The sequence below is a fragment of the Ranitomeya variabilis genome, chromosome 1 (assembly GCF_051348905.1).
Source record: "Ranitomeya variabilis isolate aRanVar5 chromosome 1, aRanVar5.hap1, whole genome shotgun sequence".
Lineage (NCBI taxonomy): Eukaryota > Metazoa > Chordata > Amphibia > Anura > Dendrobatidae > Ranitomeya > Ranitomeya variabilis.
In genome coordinates, this window is record NC_135232.1 from 771,321,632 (window position 1) to 771,340,654 (window position 19,023).

Sequence of the window (19,023 nt, forward strand, 5' to 3'; positions counted from 1 at the left end):
ATTTTGTTTTTCTCAAAGCTTTCCCTTACGATTGTTTTCATCTTGAAAAGACTAGCAGGCGCGAAAGCAATCGGTCAATGGCCACACTAAGCTGAATGTGCCTGCCCTCGTCAGATCGCAAATGCTAAGCAGCTTGAGGCTAGGCAAGTACCAGCATGGGAGACTGGCTGGGAATCCCTGGTACCGTTGACTTGGTTTTTTCGTTTTGATCCAAGCTTTCCCTGACGATTGTATTCCTCTTGAAAAGAGCCGCACTGGTGTGAACAATCTGTCATTGGCCACTCTAAGCTGAATGTGCCAGCTCTGGTTAGATCGCAAATGCTAAGCAGCTTGAGGCTGGGCAAGTTTCTTTTTTTTTTTTTTTTTTTGGGGGGGGGGTTTATCAAAGCTTTCCCTTACAATTTTATATCTCTTGAAAAGACCCGCTGTGGTGCTAGTTGTCCGTCAATGGCCACTCTAAGCTGAATGTGCCTGCCCTCGTCAGATCGCAAACGCTAAGCAGCTTGAGGCTGGGCAAGTACCGGCATGGGAGACTGGCTGGGAATCCCCGGTACCGTTGACTTGCTATTTTGTTTTTCTCAAAGCTTTCCCTTACGATTGTTTTCATCTTGAAAAGACTAGCAGACACGAAAGCAATCGGTCAATGGCCACACTAAGCTGAATGTGCCTGCCCTCGTCAGATCGCAAATGCTAAGCAGCTTGAGGCTAGGCAAGTACCACCATGGGAGACTGGCTGGGAATCCCTGGTACCGTTGACTTGGTTTTTTCGTTTTGATCCAAGCTTTCCCTGACGATTGTATTCCTCTTGAAAAGAGCCGCACTGGTTTGAACAATCTGTCATTGGCCACTCTAAGCTGAATGTGCCAGCTCTGGTCAGATCGCAAATGCTAAGCAGCTTGAGGCTGGGCAAGTTTCTTTTTTTTTTTTTTTTTTTGGGGGGGGGGTTTATCAAAGCTTTCCCTTACAATTTTATATCTCTTGAAAAGACCCGCTGTGGTGCTAGTTGTCCGTCAATGGCCACTCTAAGCTGAATGTGCCTGCCCTCGTCAGATCGCAAACGCTAAGCAGCTTGAGGCTGGGCAAGTACCGGCATGGGAGACTGGCTGGGAATCCCCGGTACCGTTGACTTGCTATTTTGTTTTTCTCAAAGCTTTCCCTTACGATTGTTTTCATCTTGAAAAGACTAGCAGACGCGAAAGCAATCGGTCAATGGCCACACTAAGCTGAATGTGCCTGCCCTCGTCAGATCGCAAATGCTAAGCAGCTTGGGGCTAGGCAAGTACCAGCATGGGAGACTGGCTGGGAATCCCTGGTACCGTTGACTTGGTTTTTTCGTTTTGATCCAAGCTTTCCCTAACGATTGTATTCCTCTTGAAAAGAGCCGCACTGGTGTGAACAATTTGTCATTGGCCACTCTAAGCTGAATGTGCCAGCTCTGGTCAGATCGCAAATGCTAAGCAGCTTGAGGCTGGGCAAGTTTCTTTTTTTTTTTTTGGGGGGGGGGGTTTAGCAAAGCTTTCCCTTACAATTTTATATCTCTTGAAAAGACCCGCTGTGGTGCTAGTTTTCCGTCAATGGCCACTCTAAGCTGCATGTGCCTGCCCTCGTCAGATCGCAAACGCTAAGCAGCTTGAGGCTGGGCAAGTACCGGCATGGGAGACTGGCTGGGAATCCCCGGTACCGTTGACTTGCTATTTTTTTTTTCTCAAAGCTTTCCCTTACGATTGTTTTCATCTTGAAAAGACTAGCAGACGCGAAAGCAATCGGTCAATGGCCACACTAAGCTGAATGTGCCTGCCCTCGTCAGATCGCAAATGCTAAGCAGCTTGAGGCTAGGCAAGTACCAGCATGGGAGACTGGCTGGGAATCCCTGGTACCGTTGACTTGGTTTTTTCGTTTTGATCCAAGCTTTCCCTGACGATTGTATTCCTCTTGAAAAGAGCCGCACTGGTTTGAACAATCTGTCATTGGCCACTCTAAGCTGAATGTGCCAGCTCTGGTCAGATCGCAAATGCTAAGCAGCTTGAGGCTGGGCAAGTTTCTTTTTTCTTTTTTTTTTTTTTTTTTGGGGGGGGGGTTTATCAAAGCTTTCCCTTACAATTTTATATCTCTTGAAAAGACCCGCTGTGGTGCTAGTTGTCCGTCAATGGCCACTCTAAGCTGAATGTGCCTGCCCTCGTCAGATCGCAAACGCTAAGCAGCTTGAGGCTGGGCAAGTACCGGCATGGGAGACTGGCTGGGAATCCCCGGTACCGTTGACTTGCTATTTTGTTTTTCTCAAAGCTTTCCCTTACGATTGTTTTCATCTTGAAAAGACTAGCAGACACGAAAGCAATCGGTCAATGGCCACACTAAGCTGAATGTGCCTGCCCTCGTCAGATCGCAAATGCTAAGCAGCTTGAGGCTAGGCAAGTACCACCATGGGAGACTGGCTGGGAATCCCTGGTACCGTTGACTTGGTTTTTTCGTTTTGATCCAAGCTTTCCCTGACGATTGTATTCCTCTTGAAAAGAGCCGCACTGGTTTGAACAATCTGTCATTGGCCACTCTAAGCTGAATGTGCCAGCTCTGGTCAGATCGCAAATGCTAAGCAGCTTGAGGCTGGGCAAGTTTCTTTTTTTTTTTTTTTTTTTGGGGGGGGGGTTTATCAAAGCTTTCCCTTACAATTTTATATCTCTTGAAAAGACCCGCTGTGGTGCTAGTTGTCCGTCAATGGCCACTCTAAGCTGAATGTGCCTGCCCTCGTCAGATCGCAAACGCTAAGCAGCTTGAGGCTGGGCAAGTACCGGCATGGGAGACTGGCTGGGAATCCCCGGTACCGTTGACTTGCTATTTTGTTTTTCTCAAAGCTTTCCCTTACGATTGTTTTCATCTTGAAAAGACTAGCAGACGCGAAAGCAATCGGTCAATGGCCACACTAAGCTGAATGTGCCTGCCCTCGTCAGATCGCAAATGCTAAGCAGCTTGGGGCTAGGCAAGTACCAGCATGGGAGACTGGCTGGGAATCCCTGGTACCGTTGACTTGGTTTTTTCGTTTTGATCCAAGCTTTCCCTAACGATTGTATTCCTCTTGAAAAGAGCCGCACTGGTGTGAACAATTTGTCATTGGCCACTCTAAGCTGAATGTGCCAGCTCTGGTCAGATCGCAAATGCTAAGCAGCTTGAGGCTGGGCAAGTTTCTTTTTTTTTTTTTTGGGGGGGGGGTTTATCAAAGCTTTCCCTTACAATTTTATATCTCTTGAAAAGACCCGCTGTGGTGCTAGTTTTCCGTCAATGGCCACTCTAAGCTGCATGTGCCTGCCCTCGTCAGATCGCAAACGCTAAGCAGCTTGAGGCTGGGCAAGTACCGGCATGGGAGACTGGCTGGGAATCCCCGGTACCGTTGACTTGCTATTTTTTTTTCTCAAAGCTTTCCCTTACGATTGTTTTCATCTTGAAAAGACTAGCAGACGCGAAAGCAATCGGTCAATGGCCACACTAAGCTGAATGTGCCTGCCCTCATCAGATCGCAAATGCTAAGCAGCTTGAGGCTAGGCAAGTACCAGCATGGGAGACTGGCTGGGAATCCCTGGTACCGTTGACTTGGTTTTTTCGTTTTGATCCAAGCTTTCCCTGACGATTGTATTCCTCTTGAAAAGAGCCGCACTGGTTTGAACAATCTGTCATTGGCCACTCTAAGCTGAATGTGCCAGCTCTGGTCAGATCGCAAATGCTAAGCAGCTTGAGGCTGGGCAAGTTTCTTTTTTCTTTTTTTTTTTTTTTTTTGGGGGGGGGGGGTTTATCAAAGCTTTCCCTTACAATTTTATATCTCTTGAAAAGACCCGCTGTGGTGCTAGTTGTCCGTCAATGGCCACTCTAAGCTGAATGTGCCTGCCCTCGTCAGATCGCAAACGCTAAGCAGCTTGAGGCTGGGCAAGTACCGGCATGGGAGACTGGCTGGGAATCCCCGGTACCGTTGACTTGCTATTTTGTTTTTCTCAAAGCTTTCCCTTACGATTGTTTTCATCTTGAAAAGACTAGCAGGCGCGAAAACAATCGGTCAATGGCCACATTAAGCTGAATGTGCCTGCCCTCGTCAGATCGCAAATGCTAAGCAGCTTGAGGCTAGGCAAGTACCAGCATGGGAGACTGGCTGGGAATCCCTGGTACCGTTGACTTGGTTTTTTCGTTTTGATCCAAGCTTTCCCTGACGATTGTATTCCTCTTGAAAAGAGCCGCACTGGTGTGAACAATCTGTCATTGGCCACTCTAAGCTGAATGTGCCAGCTCTGGTTAGATCGCAAATGCTAAGCAGCTTGAGGCTGGGCAAGTTTCTTTTTTTTTTTTTTTTTTTGGGGGGGGGGTTTATCAAAGCTTTTCCTTACAATTTTATATCTCTTGAAAAGACCCGCTGTGGTGCTAGTTGTCCGTCAATGGCCACTCTAAGCTGAATGTGCCTGCCCTCGTCAGATCGCAAACGCTAAGCAGCTTGAGGCTGGGCAAGTACCGGCATGGGAGACTGGCTGGGAATCCCCGGTACCGTTGACTTGCTATTTTGTTTTTCTCAAAGCTTTCCCTTACGATTGTTTTCATCTTGAAAAGACTAGCAGACGCGAAAGCAATCGGTCAATGGCCACACTAAGCTGAATGTGCCTGCCCTCGTCAGATCGCAAATGCTAAGCAGCTTGGTGCTAGGCAAGTACCAGCATGGGAGACTGGCTGGGAATCCCTGGTACCGTTGACTTGGTTTTTTCGTTTTGATCCAAGCTTTCCCTAACGATTGTATTCCTCTTGAAAAGAGCCGCACTGGTGTGAACAATTTGTCATTGGCCACTCTAAGCTGAATGTGCCAGCTCTGGTCAGATCGCAAATGCTAAGCAGCTTGAGGCTGGGCAAGTTTCTTTTTTTTTTTTTTGGGGGGGGGGGTTTATCAAAGCTTTCCCTTACAATTTTATATCTCTTGAAAAGACCCGCTGTGGTGCTAGTTTTCCGTCAATGGCCACTCTAAGCTGCATGTGCCTGCCCTCGTCAGATCGCAAACGCTAAGCAGCTTGAGGCTGGGCAAGTACCGGCATGGGAGACTGGCTGGGAATCCCCGGTACCGCTGACTTGCTATTTTTTTTTTCTCAAAGCTTTCCCTTACGATTGTTTTCATCTTGAAAAGACTAGCAGACGCGAAAGCAATCGGTCAATGGCCACACTAAGCTGAATGTGCCTGCCCTCGTCAGATCGCAAATGCTAAGCAGCTTGAGGCTAGGCAAGTACCAGCATGGGAGACTGGCTGGGAATCCCTGGTACCGTTGACTTGGTTTTTTCGTTTTGATCCAAGCTTTCCCTGACGATTGTATTCCTCTTGAAAAGAGCCGCACTGGTTTGAACAATCTGTCATTGGCCACTCTAAGCTGAATGTGCCAGCTCTGGTCAGATCGCAAATGCTAAGCAGCTTGAGGCTGGGCAAGTTTCTTTTTTCTTTTTTTTTTTTTTTTTTGGGGGGGGGGTTTATCAAAGCTTTGCCTTACAATTTTATATCTCTTGAAAAGACCCGCTGTGGTGCTAGTTGTCCGTCAATGGCCACTCTAAGCTGAATGTGCCTGCCCTCGTCAGATCGCAAACGCTAAGCAGCTTGAGGCTGGGCAAGTACCGGCATGGGAGACTGGCTGGGAATCCCCGGTACCGTTGACTTGCTATTTTGTTTTTCTCAAAGCTTTCCCTTACGATTGTTTTCATCTTGAAAAGACTAGCAGACGCGAAAGCAATCGGTCAATGGCCACACTAAGCTGAATGTGCCTGCCCTCGTCAGATCGCAAATGCTAAGCAGCTTGGGGCTAGGCAAGTACCAGCATGGGAGACTGGCTGGGAATCCCTGGTACCGTTGACTTGGTTTTTTCGTTTTGATCCAAGCTTTCCCTAACGATTGTATTCCTCTTGAAAAGAGCCGCACTGGTGTGAACAATTTGTCATTGGCCACTCTAAGCTGAATGTGCCAGCTCTGGTCAGATCGCAAATGCTAAGCAGCTTGAGGCTGGGCAAGTTTCTTTTTTTTTTTTTTGGGGGGGGGGGTTTATCAAAGCTTTCCCTTACAATTTTATATCTCTTGAAAAGACCCGCTGTGGTGCTAGTTTTCCGTCAATGGCCACTCTAAGCTGCATGTGCCTGCCCTCGTCAGATCGCAAACGCTAAGCAGCTTGAGGCTGGGCAAGTACCGGCATGGGAGACTGGCTGGGAATCCCCGGTACCGCTGACTTGCTATTTTTTTTTTCTCAAAGCTTTCCCTTACGATTGTTTTCATCTTGAAAAGACTAGCAGACGCGAAAGCAATCGGTCAATGGCCACACTAAGCTGAATGTGCCTGCCCTCGTCAGATCGCAAATGCTAAGCAGCTTGAGGCTAGGCAAGTACCAGCATGGGAGACTGGCTGGGAATCCCTGGTACCGTTGACTTGGTTTTTTCGTTTTGATCCAAGCTTTCCCTGACGATTGTATTCCTCTTGAAAAGAGCCGCACTGGTTTGAACAATCTGTCATTGGCCACTCTAAGCTGAATGTGCCAGCTCTGGTCAGATCGCAAATGCTAAGCAGCTTGAGGCTGGGCAAGTTTCTTTTTTCTTTTTTTTTTTTTTTTTTGGGGGGGGGGTTTATCAAAGCTTTGCCTTACAATTTTATATCTCTTGAAAAGACCCGCTGTGGTGCTAGTTGTCCGTCAATGGCCACTCTAAGCTGAATGTGCCTGCCCTCGTCAGATCGCAAACGCTAAGCAGCTTGAGGCTGGGCAAGTACCGGCATGGGAGACTGGCTGGGAATCCCCGGTACCGTTGACTTGCTATTTTGTTTTTCTCAAAGCTTTCCCTTACGATTGTTTTCATCTTGAAAAGACTAGCAGACGCGAAAGCAATCGGTCAATGGCCACACTAAGCTGAATGTGCCTGCCCTCGTCAGATCGCAAATGCTAAGCAGCTTGAGGCTAGGCAAGTACCAGCATGGGAGACTGGCTGGGAATCCCTGGTACCGTTGACTTGGTTTTTTCGTTTTGATCCAAGCTTTCCCTGACGATTGTATTCCTCTTGAAAAGAGCCGCACTGGTTTGAACAATCTGTCATTGGCCACTCTAAGCTGAATGTGCCAGCTCTGGTCAGATCGCAAATGCTAAGCAGCTTGAGGCTGGGCAAGTTTCTTTTTTCTTTTTTTTTTTTTTTTTTGGGGGGGGGGGTTTATCAAAGCTTTCCCTTACAATTTTATATCTCTTGAAAAGACCCGCTGTGGTGCTAGTTGTCCGTCAATGGCCACTCTAAGCTGAATGTGCCTGCCCTCGTCAAATCGCAAACGCTAAGCAGCTTGAGGCTGGGCAAGTACCGGCATGGGAGACTGGCTGGGAATCCCCGGTACCGTTGACTTGCTATTTTGTTTTTCTCAAAGCTTTCCCTTACGATTGTTTTCATCTTGAAAAGACTAGCAGACGCGAAAGAAATCGGTCAATGGCCACACTAAGCTGAATGTGCCTGCCCTCGTCAGATCGCAAATGCTAAGCAGCTTGAGGCTAGGCAAGTACCAGCATGGGAGACTGGCTGGGAATCCCTGGTACCGTTGACTTGGTTTTTTCGTTTTGATCCAAGCTTTCCCTGACGATTGTATTCCTCTTGAAAAGAGCCGCACTGGTGTGAACAATCTGTCATTGGCCACTCTAAGCTGAATGTGCCAGCTCTGGTTAGATCGCAAATGCTAAGCAGCTTGAGGCTGGGCAAGTTTCTTTTTTTTTTTTTTTTTGGGGGGGGGGGTTTATCAAAGCTTTCCCTTACAATTTTATATCTCTTGAAAAGACCCGCTGTGGTGCTAGTTGTCCGTCAATGGCCACTCTAAGCTGAATGTGCCTGCCCTCGTCAGATCGCAAACGCTAAGCAGCTTGAGGCTGGGCAAGTACCGGCATGGGAGACTGGCTGGGAATCCCCGGTACCGTTGACTTGCTATTTTGTTTTTCTCAAAGCTTTCCCTTACGATTGTTTTCATCTTGAAAAGACTAGCAGACGCGAAAGCAATCGGTCAATGGCCACACTAAGCTGAATGTGCCTGCCCTCGTCAGATCGCAAATGCTAAGCAGCTTGGGGCTAGGCAAGTACCAGCATGGGAGACTGGCTGGGAATCCCTGGTACCGTTGACTTGGTTTTTTCGTTTTGATCCAAGCTTTCCCTAACGATTGTATTCCTCTTGAAAAGAGCCGCACTGGTGTGAACAATTTGTCATTGGCCACTCTAAGCTGAATGTGCCAGCTCTGGTCAGATCGCAAATGCTAAGCAGCTTGAGGCTGGGCAAGTTTCTTTTTTTTTTTTTTGGGGGGGGGGTTTATCAAAGCTTTCCCTTACAATTTTATATCTCTTGAAAAGACCCGCTGTGGTGCTAGTTTTCCGTCAATGGCCACTCTAAGCTGCATGTGCCTGCCCTCGTCAGATCGCAAACGCTAAGCAGCTTGAGGCTGGGCAAGTACCGGCATGGGAGACTGGCTGGGAATCCCCGGTACCGTTGACTTGCTATTTTTTTTTTCTCAAAGCTTTCCCTTACGATTGTTTTCATCTTGAAAAGACTAGCAGACGCGAAAGCAATCGGTCAATGGCCACACTAAGCTGAATGTGCCTGCCCTCGTCAGATCGCAAATGCTAAGCAGCTTGAGGCTAGGCAAGTACCAGCATGGGAGACTGGCTGGGAATCCCTGGTACCGTTGACTTGGTTTTTTCGTTTTGATCCAAGCTTTCCCTGACGATTGTATTCCTCTTGAAAAGAGCCGCACTGGTTTGAACAATCTGTCATTGGCCACTCTAAGCTGAATGTGCCAGCTCTGGTCAGATCGCAAATGCTAAGCAGCTTGAGGCTGGGCAAGTTTCTTTTTTCTTTTTTTTTTTTTTTTTTGGGGGGGGGGGGGTTTATCAAAGCTTTCCCTTACAATTTTATATCTCTTGAAAAGACCCGCTGTGGTGCTAGTTGTCCGTCAATGGCCACTCTAAGCTGAATGTGCCTGCCCTCGTCAGATCGCAAACGCTAAGCAGCTTGAGGCTGGGCAAGTACCGGCATGGGAGACTGGCTGGGAATCCCCGGTACCGTTGACTTGCTATTTTGTTTTTCTCAAAGCTTTCCCTTACGATTGTTTTCATCTTGAAAAGACTAGCAGGCGCGAAAGCAATCGGTCAATGGCCACACTAAGCTGAATGTGCCTGCCCTCGTCAGATCGCAAATGCTAAGCAGCTTGAGGCTAGGCAAGTACCAGCATGGGAGACTGGCTGGGAATCCCTGGTACCGTTGACTTGGTTTTTTCGTTTTGATCCAAGCTTTCCCTGACGATTGTATTCCTCTTGAAAAGAGCCGCACTGGTGTGAACAATCTGTCATTGGCCACTCTAAGCTGAATGTGCCAGCTCTGGTTAGATCGCAAATGCTAAGCAGCTTGAGGCTGGGCAAGTTTCTTTTTTTTTTTTTTTTTTTGGGGGGGGGGTTTATCAAAGCTTTCCCTTACAATTTTATATCTCTTGAAAAGACCCGCTGTGGTGCTAGTTGTCCGTCAATGGCCACTCTAAGCTGAATGTGCCTGCCCTCGTCAGATCGCAAACGCTAAGCAGCTTGAGGCTGGGCAAGTACCGGCATGGGAGACTGGCTGGGAATCCCCGGTACCGTTGACTTGCTATTTTGTTTTTCTCAAAGCTTTCCCTTACGATTGTTTTCATCTTGAAAAGACTAGCAGACACGAAAGCAATCGGTCAATGGCCACACTAAGCTGAATGTGCCTGCCCTCGTCAGATCGCAAATGCTAAGCAGCTTGAGGCTAGGCAAGTACCACCATGGGAGACTGGCTGGGAATCCCTGGTACCGTTGACTTGGTTTTTTCGTTTTGATCCAAGCTTTCCCTGACGATTGTATTCCTCTTGAAAAGAGCCGCACTGGTTTGAACAATCTGTCATTGGCCACTCTAAGCTGAATGTGCCAGCTCTGGTCAGATCGCAAATGCTAAGCAGCTTGAGGCTGGGCAAGTTTCTTTTTTTTTTTTTTTTTTTGGGGGGGGGGTTTATCAAAGCTTTCCCTTACAATTTTATATCTCTTGAAAAGACCCGCTGTGGTGCTAGTTGTCCGTCAATGGCCACTCTAAGCTGAATGTGCCTGCCCTCGTCAGATCGCAAACGCTAAGCAGCTTGAGGCTGGGCAAGTACCGGCATGGGAGACTGGCTGGGAATCCCCGGTACCGTTGACTTGCTATTTTGTTTTTCTCAAAGCTTTCCCTTACGATTGTTTTCATCTTGAAAAGACTAGCAGACGCGAAAGCAATCGGTCAATGGCCACACTAAGCTGAATGTGCCTGCCCTCGTCAGATCGCAAATGCTAAGCAGCTTGGGGCTAGGCAAGTACCAGCATGGGAGACTGGCTGGGAATCCCTGGTACCGTTGACTTGGTTTTTTCGTTTTGATCCAAGCTTTCCCTAACGATTGTATTCCTCTTGAAAAGAGCCGCACTGGTGTGAACAATTTGTCATTGGCCACTCTAAGCTGAATGTGCCAGCTCTGGTCAGATCGCAAATGCTAAGCAGCTTGAGGCTGGGCAAGTTTCTTTTTTTTTTTTTGGGGGGGGGGGTTTAGCAAAGCTTTCCCTTACAATTTTATATCTCTTGAAAAGACCCGCTGTGGTGCTAGTTTTCCGTCAATGGCCACTCTAAGCTGCATGTGCCTGCCCTCGTCAGATCGCAAACGCTAAGCAGCTTGAGGCTGGGCAAGTACCGGCATGGGAGACTGGCTGGGAATCCCCGGTACCGTTGACTTGCTATTTTTTTTTTCTCAAAGCTTTCCCTTACGATTGTTTTCATCTTGAAAAGACTAGCAGACGCGAAAGCAATCGGTCAATGGCCACACTAAGCTGAATGTGCCTGCCCTCGTCAGATCGCAAATGCTAAGCAGCTTGAGGCTAGGCAAGTACCAGCATGGGAGACTGGCTGGGAATCCCTGGTACCGTTGACTTGGTTTTTTCGTTTTGATCCAAGCTTTCCCTGACGATTGTATTCCTCTTGAAAAGAGCCGCACTGGTTTGAACAATCTGTCATTGGCCACTCTAAGCTGAATGTGCCAGCTCTGGTCAGATCGCAAATGCTAAGCAGCTTGAGGCTGGGCAAGTTTCTTTTTTCTTTTTTTTTTTTTTTTTTGGGGGGGGGGTTTATCAAAGCTTTCCCTTACAATTTTATATCTCTTGAAAAGACCCGCTGTGGTGCTAGTTGTCCGTCAATGGCCACTCTAAGCTGAATGTGCCTGCCCTCGTCAGATCGCAAACGCTAAGCAGCTTGAGGCTGGGCAAGTACCGGCATGGGAGACTGGCTGGGAATCCCCGGTACCGTTGACTTGCTATTTTGTTTTTCTCAAAGCTTTCCCTTACGATTGTTTTCATCTTGAAAAGACTAGCAGACACGAAAGCAATCGGTCAATGGCCACACTAAGCTGAATGTGCCTGCCCTCGTCAGATCGCAAATGCTAAGCAGCTTGAGGCTAGGCAAGTACCACCATGGGAGACTGGCTGGGAATCCCTGGTACCGTTGACTTGGTTTTTTCGTTTTGATCCAAGCTTTCCCTGACGATTGTATTCCTCTTGAAAAGAGCCGCACTGGTTTGAACAATCTGTCATTGGCCACTCTAAGCTGAATGTGCCAGCTCTGGTCAGATCGCAAATGCTAAGCAGCTTGAGGCTGGGCAAGTTTCTTTTTTTTTTTTTTTTTTTGGGGGGGGGGTTTATCAAAGCTTTCCCTTACAATTTTATATCTCTTGAAAAGACCCGCTGTGGTGCTAGTTGTCCGTCAATGGCCACTCTAAGCTGAATGTGCCTGCCCTCGTCAGATCGCAAACGCTAAGCAGCTTGAGGCTGGGCAAGTACCGGCATGGGAGACTGGCTGGGAATCCCCGGTACCGTTGACTTGCTATTTTGTTTTTCTCAAAGCTTTCCCTTACGATTGTTTTCATCTTGAAAAGACTAGCAGACGCGAAAGCAATCGGTCAATGGCCACACTAAGCTGAATGTGCCTGCCCTCGTCAGATCGCAAATGCTAAGCAGCTTGGGGCTAGGCAAGTACCAGCATGGGAGACTGGCTGGGAATCCCTGGTACCGTTGACTTGGTTTTTTCGTTTTGATCCAAGCTTTCCCTAACGATTGTATTCCTCTTGAAAAGAGCCGCACTGGTGTGAACAATTTGTCATTGGCCACTCTAAGCTGAATGTGCCAGCTCTGGTCAGATCGCAAATGCTAAGCAGCTTGAGGCTGGGCAAGTTTCTTTTTTTTTTTTTTGGGGGGGGGGGTTTATCAAAGCTTTCCCTTACAATTTTATATCTCTTGAAAAGACCCGCTGTGGTGCTAGTTTTCCGTCAATGGCCACTCTAAGCTGCATGTGCCTGCCCTCGTCAGATCGCAAACGCTAAGCAGCTTGAGGCTGGGCAAGTACCGGCATGGGAGACTGGCTGGGAATCCCCGGTACCGCTGACTTGCTATTTTTTTTTTCTCAAAGCTTTCCCTTACGATTGTTTTCATCTTGAAAAGACTAGCAGACGCGAAAGCAATCGGTCAATGGCCACACTAAGCTGAATGTGCCTGCCCTCGTCAGATCGCAAATGCTAAGCAGCTTGAGGCTAGGCAAGTACCAGCATGGGAGACTGGCTGGGAATCCCTGGTACCGTTGACTTGGTTTTTTCGTTTTGATCCAAGCTTTCCCTGACGATTGTATTCCTCTTGAAAAGAGCCGCACTGGTTTGAACAATCTGTCATTGGCCACTCTAAGCTGAATGTGCCAGCTCTGGTCAGATCGCAAATGCTAAGCAGCTTGAGGCTGGGCAAGTTTCTTTTTTCTTTTTTTTTTTTTTTTTTGGGGGGGGGGTTTATCAAAGCTTTGCCTTACAATTTTATATCTCTTGAAAAGACCCGCTGTGGTGCTAGTTGTCCGTCAATGGCCACTCTAAGCTGAATGTGCCTGCCCTCGTCAGATCGCAAACGCTAAGCAGCTTGAGGCTGGGCAAGTACCGGCATGGGAGACTGGCTGGGAATCCCCGGTACCGTTGACTTGCTATTTTGTTTTTCTCAAAGCTTTCCCTTACGATTGTTTTCATCTTGAAAAGACTAGCAGACGCGAAAGCAATCGGTCAATGGCCACACTAAGCTGAATGTGCCTGCCCTCGTCAGATCGCAAATGCTAAGCAGCTTGAGGCTAGGCAAGTACCAGCATGGGAGACTGGCTGGGAATCCCTGGTACCGTTGACTTGGTTTTTTCGTTTTGATCCAAGCTTTCCCTGACGATTGTATTCCTCTTGAAAAGAGCCGCACTGGTTTGAACAATCTGTCATTGGCCACTCTAAGCTGAATGTGCCAGCTCTGGTCAGATCGCAAATGCTAAGCAGCTTGAGGCTGGGCAAGTTTCTTTTTTCTTTTTTTTTTTTTTTTTTGGGGGGGGGGTTTATCAAAGCTTTGCCTTACAATTTTATATCTCTTGAAAAGACCCGCTGTGGTGCTAGTTGTCCGTCAATGGCCACTCTAAGCTGAATGTGCCTGCCCTCGTCAGATCGCAAACGCTAAGCAGCTTGAGGCTGGGCAAGTACCGGCATGGGAGACTGGCTGGGAATCCCCGGTACCGTTGACTTGCTATTTTGTTTTTCTCAAAGCTTTCCCTTACGATTGTTTTCATCTTGAAAAGACTAGCAGACGCGAAAGCAATCGGTCAATGGCCACACTAAGCTGAATGTGCCTGCCCTCGTCAGATCGCAAATGCTAAGCAGCTTGAGGCTAGGCAAGTACCAGCATGGGAGACTGGCTGGGAATCCCTGGTACTGTTGACTTGGTTTTTTCGTTTTGATCCAAGCTTTCCCTGACGATTGTATTCCTCTTGAAAAGAGCCGCACTGGTTTGAACAATCTGTCATTGGCCACTCTAAGCTGAATGTGCCAGCTCTGGTCAGATCGCAAATGCTAAGCAGCTTGAGGCTGGGCAAGTTTCTTTTTTCTTTTTTTTTTTTTTTTTTGGGGGGGGGGGTTTATCAAAGCTTTCCCTTACAATTTTATATCTCTTGAAAAGACCCGCTGTGGTGCTAGTTGTCCGTCAATGGCCACTCTAAGCTGAATGTGCCTGCCCTCGTCAAATCGCAAACGCTAAGCAGCTTGAGGCTGGGCAAGTACCGGCATGGGAGACTGGCTGGGAATCCCCGGTACCGTTGACTTGCTATTTTGTTTTTCTCAAAGCTTTCCCTTACGATTGTTTTCATCTTGAAAAGACTAGCAGACGCGAAAGAAATCGGTCAATGGCCACACTAAGCTGAATGTGCCTGCCCTCGTCAGATCGCAAATGCTAAGCAGCTTGAGGCTAGGCAAGTACCAGCATGGGAGACTGGCTGGGAATCCCTGGTACCGTTGACTTGGTTTTTTCGTTTTGATCCAAGCTTTCCCTGACGATTGTATTCCTCTTGAAAAGAGCCGCACTGGTGTGAACAATCTGTCATTGGCCACTCTAAGCTGAATGTGCCAGCTCTGGTTAGATCGCAAATGCTAAGCAGCTTGAGGCTGGGCAAGTTTTTTTTTTTTTTTTTTTTTGGGGGGGGGGGTTTATCAAAGCTTTCCCTTACAATTTTATATCTCTTGAAAAGACCCGCTGTGGTGCTAGTTGTCCGTCAATGGCCACTCTAAGCTGAATGTGCCTGCCCTCGTCAGATCGCAAACGCTAAGCAGCTTGAGGCTGGGCAAGTACCGGCATGGGAGACTGGCTGGGAATCCCCGGTACCGTTGACTTGCTATTTTGTTTTTCTCAAAGCTTTCCCTTACGATTGTTTTCATCTTGAAAAGACTAGCAGACGCGAAAGCAATCGGTCAATGGCCACACTAAGCTGAATGTGCCTGCCCTCGTCAGATCGCAAATGCTAAGCAGCTTGGGGCTAGGCAAGTACCAGCATGGGAGACTGGCTGGGAATCCCTGGTACCGTTGACTTGGTTTTTTCGTTTTGATCCAAGCTTTCCCTAACGATTGTATTCCTCTTGAAAAGAGCCGCACTGGTGTGAACAATTTGTCATTGGCCACTCTAAGCTGAATGTGCCAGCTCTGGTCAGATCGCAAATGCTAAGCAGCTTGAGGCTGGGCAAGTTTCTTTTTTTTTTTTTTGGGGGGGGGGTTTATCAAAGCTTTCCCTTACAATTTTATATCTCTTGAAAAGACCCGCTGTGGTGCTAGTTTTCCGTCAATGGCCACTCTAAGCTGCATGTGCCTGCCCTCGTCAGATCGCAAACGCTAAGCAGCTTGAGGCTGGGCAAGTACCGGCATGGGAGACTGGCTGGGAATCCCCGGTACCGTTGACTTGCTATTTTTTTTTTCTCAAAGCTTTCCCTTACGATTGTTTTCATCTTGAAAAGACTAGCAGACGCGAAAGCAATCGGTCAATGGCCACACTAAGCTGAATGTGCCTGCCCTCGTCAGATCGCAAATGCTAAGCAGCTTGAGGCTAGGCAAGTACCAGCATGGGAGACTGGCTGGGAATCCCTGGTACCGTTGACTTGGTTTTTTCGTTTTGATCCAAGCTTTCCCTGACGATTGTATTCCTCTTGAAAAGAGCCGCACTGGTTTGAACAATCTGTCATTGGCCACTCTAAGCTGAATGTGCCAGCTCTGGTCAGATCGCAAATGCTAAGCAGCTTGAGGCTGGGCAAGTTTCTTTTTTCTTTTTTTTTTTTTTTTTTTGGGGGGGGGGGGTTTATCAAAGCTTTCCCTTACAATTTTATATCTCTTGAAAAGACCCGCTGTGGTGCTAGTTGTCCGTCAATGGCCACTCTAAGCTGAATGTGCCTGCCCTCGTCAGATCGCAAACGCTAAGCAGCTTGAGGCTGGGCAAGTACCGGCATGGGAGACTGGCTGGGAATCCCCGGTACCGTTGACTTGCTATTTTGTTTTTCTCAAAGCTTTCCCTTACGATTGTTTTCATCTTGAAAAGACTAGCAGGCGCGAAAGCAATCGGTCAATGGCCACACTAAGCTGAATGTGCCTGCCCTCGTCAGATCGCAAATGCTAAGCAGCTTGAGGCTAGGCAAGTACCAGCATGGGAGACTGGCTGGGAATCCCTGGTACCGTTGACTTGGTTTTTTCGTTTTGATCCAAGCTTTCCCTGACGATTGTATTCCTCTTGAAAAGAGCCGCACTGGTGTGAACAATCTGTCATTGGCCACTCTAAGCTGAATGTGCCAGCTCTGGTTAGATCGCAAATGCTAAGCAGCTTGAGGCTGGGCAAGTTTCTTTTTTTTTTTTTTTTTTTGGGGGGGGGGTTTATCAAAGCTTTCCCTTACAATTTTATATCTCTTGAAAAGACCCGCTGTGGTGCTAGTTGTCCGTCAATGGCCACTCTAAGCTGAATGTGCCTGCCCTCGTCAGATCGCAAACGCTAAGCAGCTTGAGGCTGGGCAAGTACCGGCATGGGAGACTGGCTGGGAATCCCCGGTACCGTTGACTTGCTATTTTGTTTTTCTCAAAGCTTTCCCTTACGATTGTTTTCATCTTGAAAAGACTAGCAGACACGAAAGCAATCGGTCAATGGCCACACTAAGCTGAATGTGCCTGCCCTCGTCAGATCGCAAATGCTAAGCAGCTTGAGGCTAGGCAAGTACCACCATGGGAGACTGGCTGGGAATCCCTGGTACCGTTGACTTGGTTTTTTCGTTTTGATCCAAGCTTTCCCTGACGATTGTATTCCTCTTGAAAAGAGCCGCACTGGTTTGAACAATCTGTCATTGGCCACTCTAAGCTGAATGTGCCAGCTCTGGTCAGATCGCAAATGCTAAGCAGCTTGAGGCTGGGCAAGTTTCTTTTTTTTTTTTTTTTTTTGGGGGGGGGGTTTATCAAAGCTTTCCCTTACAATTTTATATCTCTTGAAAAGACCCGCTGTGGTGCTAGTTGTCCGTCAATGGCCACTCTAAGCTGAATGTGCCTGCCCTCGTCAGATCGCAAACGCTAAGCAGCTTGAGGCTGGGCAAGTACCGGCATGGGAGACTGGCTGGGAATCCCCGGTACCGTTGACTTGCTATTTTGTTTTTCTCAAAGCTTTCCCTTACGATTGTTTTCATCTTGAAAAGACTAGCAGACGCGAAAGCAATCGGTCAATGGCCACACTAAGCTGAATGTGCCTGCCCTCGTCAGATCGCAAATGCTAAGCAGCTTGGGGCTAGGCAAGTACCAGCATGGGAGACTGGCTGGGAATCCCTGGTACCGTTGACTTGGTTTTTTCGTTTTGATCCAAGCTTTCCCTAACGATTGTATTCCTCTTGAAAAGAGCCGCACTGGTGTGAACAATTTGTCATTGGCCACTCTAAGCTGAATGTGCCAGCTCTGGTCAGATCGCAAATGCTAAGCAGCTTGAGGCTGGGCAAGTTTCTTTTTTTTTTTTTGGGGGGGGGGGTTTATCAAAGCTTTCCCTTACAATTTTATATCTCTTGAAAAGACCCGCTGTGGTGCTAGTTTTCCGTCAATGGCCACTCTAAGCTGCATGTGCCTGCCCTCGTCAGATCGCAAACGCTAAGCAGCTTGAGGCTGGGCAAGTACCGGCATGGGAGACTGGCTGGGAATCCCCGGTACCGTTGACTTGCTATTTTTTTTTTCTCAAAGCTTTCCCTTACGATTGTTTTCATCTTGAAAAGACTAGCAGACGCGAAAGCAATCGGTCAATGGCCACACTAAGCTGAATGTGCCTGCCCTCGTCAGATCGCAAATGCTAAGCAGCTTGAGGCTAGGCAAGTACCAGCATGGGAGACTGGCTGGGAATCCCTGGTACCGTTGACTTGGTTTTTTCGTTTTGATCCAAGCTTTCCCTGACGATTGTATTCCTCTTGAAAAGAGCCGCACTGGTTTGAACAATCTGTCATTGGCCACTCTAAGCTGAATGTGCCAGCTCTGGTCAGATCGCAAATGCTAAGCAGCTTGAGGCTGGGCAAGTTTCTTTTTTCTTTTTTTTTTTTTTTTTTGGGGGGGGGGTTTATCAAAGCTTTCCCTTACAATTTTATATCTCTTGAAAAGACCCGCTGTGGTGCTAGTTGTCCGTCAATGGCCACTCTAAGCTGAATGTGCCTGCCCTCGTCAGATCGCAAACGCTAAGCAGCTTGAGGCTGGGCAAGTACCGGCATGGGAGACTGGCTGGGAATCCCCGGTACCGTTGACTTGCTATTTTGTTTTTCTCAAAGCTTTCCCTTACGATTGTTTTCATCTTGAAAAGACTAGCAGACACGAAAGCAATCGGTCAATGGCCACACTAAGCTGAATGTGCCTGCCCTCGTCAGATCGCAAATGCTAAGCAGCTTGAGGCTAGGCAAGTACCACCATGGGAGACTGGCTGGGAATCCCTGGTACCGTTGACTTGGTTTTTTCGTTTTGATCCAAGCTTTCCCTGACGATTGTATTCCTCTTGAAAAGAGCCGCACTGGTTTGAACAATCTGTCATTGGCCACTCTAAGCTGAATGTGCCAGCTCTGGTCAGATCGCAAATGCTAAGCAGCTTGAGGCTGGGCAAGTTTCTTTTTTTTTTTTTTTTTTTGGGGGGGGGGTTTATCAAAGCTTTCCCTTACAATTTTATATCTCTTGAAAAGACCCGCTGTGGTGCTAGTTGTCCGTCAATGGCCACTCTAAGCTGAATGTGCCTGCCCTCGTCAGATCGCAAACGCTAAGCAGCTTGAGGCTGGGCAAGTACCGGCATGGGAGACTGGCTGGGAATCCCCGGTACCGTTGACTTGCTATTTTGTTTTTCTCAAAGCTTTCCCTTACGATTGTTTTCATCTTGAAAAGACTAGCAGACGCGAAAGCAATCGGTCAATGGCCACACTAAGCTGAATGTGCCTGCCCTCGTCAGATCGCAAATGCTAAGCAGCTTGGGGCTAGGCAAGTACCAGCATGGGAGACTGGCTGGGAATCCCTGGTACCGTTGACTTGGTTTTTTCGTTTTGATCCAAGCTTTCCCTAACGATTGTATTCCTCTTGAAAAGAGCCGCACTGGTGTGAACAATTTGTCATTGGCCACTCTAAGCTGAATGTGCCAGCTCTGGT

General features: G+C 47.8%; 61 pseudogenes; all 61 read left to right on the forward strand.

Annotated features, from left to right (window-relative positions):
- Window positions 1–73: 73 nt before the first annotated feature.
- On the forward strand, window positions 74–192 carry LOC143797891 (5S ribosomal RNA; annotated as a pseudogene).
- Window positions 193–443: 251 nt separating this feature from the next.
- LOC143800266 (5S ribosomal RNA) lies at window positions 444–562 on the forward strand (annotated as a pseudogene).
- A 77-nt stretch (window positions 563–639) lies between these two features.
- LOC143798005 (5S ribosomal RNA) lies at window positions 640–758 on the forward strand (annotated as a pseudogene).
- Window positions 759–1,009: 251 nt separating this feature from the next.
- Window positions 1,010–1,128, forward strand: LOC143800267 (5S ribosomal RNA; annotated as a pseudogene).
- Window positions 1,129–1,205: 77 nt separating this feature from the next.
- On the forward strand, window positions 1,206–1,324 carry LOC143798410 (5S ribosomal RNA; annotated as a pseudogene).
- A 246-nt stretch (window positions 1,325–1,570) lies between these two features.
- LOC143800687 (5S ribosomal RNA) lies at window positions 1,571–1,689 on the forward strand (annotated as a pseudogene).
- A 77-nt stretch (window positions 1,690–1,766) lies between these two features.
- On the forward strand, window positions 1,767–1,885 carry LOC143797892 (5S ribosomal RNA; annotated as a pseudogene).
- A 257-nt stretch (window positions 1,886–2,142) lies between these two features.
- On the forward strand, window positions 2,143–2,261 carry LOC143800268 (5S ribosomal RNA; annotated as a pseudogene).
- A 77-nt stretch (window positions 2,262–2,338) lies between these two features.
- On the forward strand, window positions 2,339–2,457 carry LOC143798006 (5S ribosomal RNA; annotated as a pseudogene).
- A 251-nt stretch (window positions 2,458–2,708) lies between these two features.
- On the forward strand, window positions 2,709–2,827 carry LOC143800269 (5S ribosomal RNA; annotated as a pseudogene).
- A 77-nt stretch (window positions 2,828–2,904) lies between these two features.
- Window positions 2,905–3,023, forward strand: LOC143798411 (5S ribosomal RNA; annotated as a pseudogene).
- A 246-nt stretch (window positions 3,024–3,269) lies between these two features.
- Window positions 3,270–3,388, forward strand: LOC143800688 (5S ribosomal RNA; annotated as a pseudogene).
- Window positions 3,389–3,464: 76 nt separating this feature from the next.
- Window positions 3,465–3,583, forward strand: LOC143800847 (5S ribosomal RNA; annotated as a pseudogene).
- Window positions 3,584–3,842: 259 nt separating this feature from the next.
- Window positions 3,843–3,961, forward strand: LOC143800271 (5S ribosomal RNA; annotated as a pseudogene).
- Window positions 3,962–4,038: 77 nt separating this feature from the next.
- On the forward strand, window positions 4,039–4,157 carry LOC143798717 (5S ribosomal RNA; annotated as a pseudogene).
- A 251-nt stretch (window positions 4,158–4,408) lies between these two features.
- Window positions 4,409–4,527, forward strand: LOC143800272 (5S ribosomal RNA; annotated as a pseudogene).
- A 639-nt stretch (window positions 4,528–5,166) lies between these two features.
- On the forward strand, window positions 5,167–5,285 carry LOC143797893 (5S ribosomal RNA; annotated as a pseudogene).
- Window positions 5,286–5,542: 257 nt separating this feature from the next.
- LOC143800273 (5S ribosomal RNA) lies at window positions 5,543–5,661 on the forward strand (annotated as a pseudogene).
- A 77-nt stretch (window positions 5,662–5,738) lies between these two features.
- LOC143798412 (5S ribosomal RNA) lies at window positions 5,739–5,857 on the forward strand (annotated as a pseudogene).
- Window positions 5,858–6,300: 443 nt separating this feature from the next.
- On the forward strand, window positions 6,301–6,419 carry LOC143797894 (5S ribosomal RNA; annotated as a pseudogene).
- A 257-nt stretch (window positions 6,420–6,676) lies between these two features.
- LOC143800274 (5S ribosomal RNA) lies at window positions 6,677–6,795 on the forward strand (annotated as a pseudogene).
- Window positions 6,796–6,872: 77 nt separating this feature from the next.
- LOC143797895 (5S ribosomal RNA) lies at window positions 6,873–6,991 on the forward strand (annotated as a pseudogene).
- A 454-nt stretch (window positions 6,992–7,445) lies between these two features.
- LOC143797896 (5S ribosomal RNA) lies at window positions 7,446–7,564 on the forward strand (annotated as a pseudogene).
- A 250-nt stretch (window positions 7,565–7,814) lies between these two features.
- Window positions 7,815–7,933, forward strand: LOC143800275 (5S ribosomal RNA; annotated as a pseudogene).
- Window positions 7,934–8,010: 77 nt separating this feature from the next.
- Window positions 8,011–8,129, forward strand: LOC143798413 (5S ribosomal RNA; annotated as a pseudogene).
- A 246-nt stretch (window positions 8,130–8,375) lies between these two features.
- LOC143800689 (5S ribosomal RNA) lies at window positions 8,376–8,494 on the forward strand (annotated as a pseudogene).
- A 77-nt stretch (window positions 8,495–8,571) lies between these two features.
- On the forward strand, window positions 8,572–8,690 carry LOC143797898 (5S ribosomal RNA; annotated as a pseudogene).
- Window positions 8,691–8,950: 260 nt separating this feature from the next.
- Window positions 8,951–9,069, forward strand: LOC143800276 (5S ribosomal RNA; annotated as a pseudogene).
- Window positions 9,070–9,146: 77 nt separating this feature from the next.
- On the forward strand, window positions 9,147–9,265 carry LOC143797899 (5S ribosomal RNA; annotated as a pseudogene).
- A 251-nt stretch (window positions 9,266–9,516) lies between these two features.
- Window positions 9,517–9,635, forward strand: LOC143800277 (5S ribosomal RNA; annotated as a pseudogene).
- Window positions 9,636–9,712: 77 nt separating this feature from the next.
- LOC143798007 (5S ribosomal RNA) lies at window positions 9,713–9,831 on the forward strand (annotated as a pseudogene).
- Window positions 9,832–10,082: 251 nt separating this feature from the next.
- LOC143800278 (5S ribosomal RNA) lies at window positions 10,083–10,201 on the forward strand (annotated as a pseudogene).
- A 77-nt stretch (window positions 10,202–10,278) lies between these two features.
- Window positions 10,279–10,397, forward strand: LOC143798414 (5S ribosomal RNA; annotated as a pseudogene).
- Window positions 10,398–10,643: 246 nt separating this feature from the next.
- On the forward strand, window positions 10,644–10,762 carry LOC143800690 (5S ribosomal RNA; annotated as a pseudogene).
- Window positions 10,763–10,839: 77 nt separating this feature from the next.
- Window positions 10,840–10,958, forward strand: LOC143797900 (5S ribosomal RNA; annotated as a pseudogene).
- A 257-nt stretch (window positions 10,959–11,215) lies between these two features.
- On the forward strand, window positions 11,216–11,334 carry LOC143800279 (5S ribosomal RNA; annotated as a pseudogene).
- Window positions 11,335–11,411: 77 nt separating this feature from the next.
- LOC143798008 (5S ribosomal RNA) lies at window positions 11,412–11,530 on the forward strand (annotated as a pseudogene).
- A 251-nt stretch (window positions 11,531–11,781) lies between these two features.
- On the forward strand, window positions 11,782–11,900 carry LOC143800280 (5S ribosomal RNA; annotated as a pseudogene).
- A 77-nt stretch (window positions 11,901–11,977) lies between these two features.
- On the forward strand, window positions 11,978–12,096 carry LOC143798415 (5S ribosomal RNA; annotated as a pseudogene).
- Window positions 12,097–12,539: 443 nt separating this feature from the next.
- On the forward strand, window positions 12,540–12,658 carry LOC143797902 (5S ribosomal RNA; annotated as a pseudogene).
- Window positions 12,659–12,915: 257 nt separating this feature from the next.
- Window positions 12,916–13,034, forward strand: LOC143800282 (5S ribosomal RNA; annotated as a pseudogene).
- A 77-nt stretch (window positions 13,035–13,111) lies between these two features.
- Window positions 13,112–13,230, forward strand: LOC143797903 (5S ribosomal RNA; annotated as a pseudogene).
- A 257-nt stretch (window positions 13,231–13,487) lies between these two features.
- LOC143800283 (5S ribosomal RNA) lies at window positions 13,488–13,606 on the forward strand (annotated as a pseudogene).
- A 77-nt stretch (window positions 13,607–13,683) lies between these two features.
- Window positions 13,684–13,802, forward strand: LOC143797966 (5S ribosomal RNA; annotated as a pseudogene).
- Window positions 13,803–14,256: 454 nt separating this feature from the next.
- On the forward strand, window positions 14,257–14,375 carry LOC143797904 (5S ribosomal RNA; annotated as a pseudogene).
- A 250-nt stretch (window positions 14,376–14,625) lies between these two features.
- On the forward strand, window positions 14,626–14,744 carry LOC143800284 (5S ribosomal RNA; annotated as a pseudogene).
- A 77-nt stretch (window positions 14,745–14,821) lies between these two features.
- Window positions 14,822–14,940, forward strand: LOC143798416 (5S ribosomal RNA; annotated as a pseudogene).
- Window positions 14,941–15,186: 246 nt separating this feature from the next.
- LOC143800691 (5S ribosomal RNA) lies at window positions 15,187–15,305 on the forward strand (annotated as a pseudogene).
- A 77-nt stretch (window positions 15,306–15,382) lies between these two features.
- Window positions 15,383–15,501, forward strand: LOC143797905 (5S ribosomal RNA; annotated as a pseudogene).
- Window positions 15,502–15,761: 260 nt separating this feature from the next.
- Window positions 15,762–15,880, forward strand: LOC143800285 (5S ribosomal RNA; annotated as a pseudogene).
- Window positions 15,881–15,957: 77 nt separating this feature from the next.
- Window positions 15,958–16,076, forward strand: LOC143797906 (5S ribosomal RNA; annotated as a pseudogene).
- A 251-nt stretch (window positions 16,077–16,327) lies between these two features.
- On the forward strand, window positions 16,328–16,446 carry LOC143800286 (5S ribosomal RNA; annotated as a pseudogene).
- A 77-nt stretch (window positions 16,447–16,523) lies between these two features.
- LOC143798009 (5S ribosomal RNA) lies at window positions 16,524–16,642 on the forward strand (annotated as a pseudogene).
- A 251-nt stretch (window positions 16,643–16,893) lies between these two features.
- LOC143800287 (5S ribosomal RNA) lies at window positions 16,894–17,012 on the forward strand (annotated as a pseudogene).
- Window positions 17,013–17,089: 77 nt separating this feature from the next.
- Window positions 17,090–17,208, forward strand: LOC143798418 (5S ribosomal RNA; annotated as a pseudogene).
- Window positions 17,209–17,454: 246 nt separating this feature from the next.
- LOC143800692 (5S ribosomal RNA) lies at window positions 17,455–17,573 on the forward strand (annotated as a pseudogene).
- Window positions 17,574–17,650: 77 nt separating this feature from the next.
- LOC143797907 (5S ribosomal RNA) lies at window positions 17,651–17,769 on the forward strand (annotated as a pseudogene).
- Window positions 17,770–18,026: 257 nt separating this feature from the next.
- On the forward strand, window positions 18,027–18,145 carry LOC143800288 (5S ribosomal RNA; annotated as a pseudogene).
- A 77-nt stretch (window positions 18,146–18,222) lies between these two features.
- Window positions 18,223–18,341, forward strand: LOC143798010 (5S ribosomal RNA; annotated as a pseudogene).
- Window positions 18,342–18,592: 251 nt separating this feature from the next.
- On the forward strand, window positions 18,593–18,711 carry LOC143800289 (5S ribosomal RNA; annotated as a pseudogene).
- A 77-nt stretch (window positions 18,712–18,788) lies between these two features.
- On the forward strand, window positions 18,789–18,907 carry LOC143798419 (5S ribosomal RNA; annotated as a pseudogene).
- Window positions 18,908–19,023: the final 116 nt, after the last annotated feature.